Below are 1126 nucleotides of genomic sequence, written 5' to 3' on the forward strand. Positions count from 1 at the left end.
GGAACAGACATAGAAGGACTGCACTCATCTATGGAATATAAAGTAACAGAAAGGGAGACTAACACCCAAGAATAATAGAGATAAGGATGAGGAGGATCCATGGCTTGGAAGTCAGCCTCACATGCTGAGGGAAAAGGCAACTCAGATAGAGAAGGGAACACCAAGTAAAGGATTCTTGGAGGGCCTGCTTGGGATTGGAGATGTGTGCTGAAGGTAGACTGTAGACTGAACATGATGGCCACTTAATGCCTGTATTGCAAACCACAATATCCAAAGGGAGAGAGAGAGAGAGTATAAGGGAATGTGCCCGCCACAGACGTGGGGGAAGTGGGGTGAGGGAGATGGGATGGGGGTGGGGGGAGGGTCACTGGAAACATTGGTGGTGGAGAATGGGCACTGGTGAAGGGATGGGTATTTGATCATTGTATGACTGAAACATAAGCACTAAAGTTTGTAAGTCTGTAACTGTACCTCACGATGATTTCATTAAAAAAATACAGGCCTGGGGCCGGAGCGATAGCACAGCGGGTAGGACGTTTGCCTTGCACGCGGCCGACCCGGGTTCGATCCCCGGCATCCCATATGGTCCCCCAAGCACCGCTAGGAGTAATTCCTGAGTGCAAAGCCAGGAGAAACCCCTGAGCATCGCTGGGTGTGACCCAAAAAGAAAAAAAATACAGGTCTGGTATCCTCGAGCATGTCAGACTTGCAGAAAGAACATCTTAGAGGAAACTGAGGCATGACTGCCCGAGTCCCAGCAATTTGTGTGAAATTTCCTCCTACAGCTCTTGGACACTGTGGCCATGGCGATAGCGACTGGACTATATTGTTATCTAACAGTAACACTAAGAGAAGCCCGTGGATGAGATATTGTTTCCAGACAGAGTTGTTTCTGCTATATTTATTTAAAAATAAAATAAAAATTCAGGTATTTGTATCCTGTCATATTTGCATATTCAAGACCACAAATTGACATACCATAAATCTAAGTGGCAGATGCATGAATATATTTTGCACTTATTGCTGTAGCAAATACTTCTCTGTAGAAAATATTTCATAGTAAAACCAAAGTTATTAGGGAAGCAAGTTGGAATGCTTGTCTACCTAAAACTTTATAAGGATATAT

At 44.4% G+C, this 1126-nt stretch overlaps 1 pseudogene; it reads left to right on the forward strand.

Moving 5' to 3' along the window:
- The first annotated feature begins 679 nt into the window (after positions 1-679).
- LOC129400647 (small Cajal body-specific RNA 13) lies at positions 680-915 on the forward strand (annotated as a pseudogene).
- Positions 916-1126: the final 211 nt, after the last annotated feature.

This window comes from Sorex araneus, chromosome X (genome assembly GCF_027595985.1).
Source record: "Sorex araneus isolate mSorAra2 chromosome X, mSorAra2.pri, whole genome shotgun sequence".
In the NCBI taxonomy this organism is placed as follows: domain Eukaryota; kingdom Metazoa; phylum Chordata; class Mammalia; order Eulipotyphla; family Soricidae; genus Sorex; species Sorex araneus.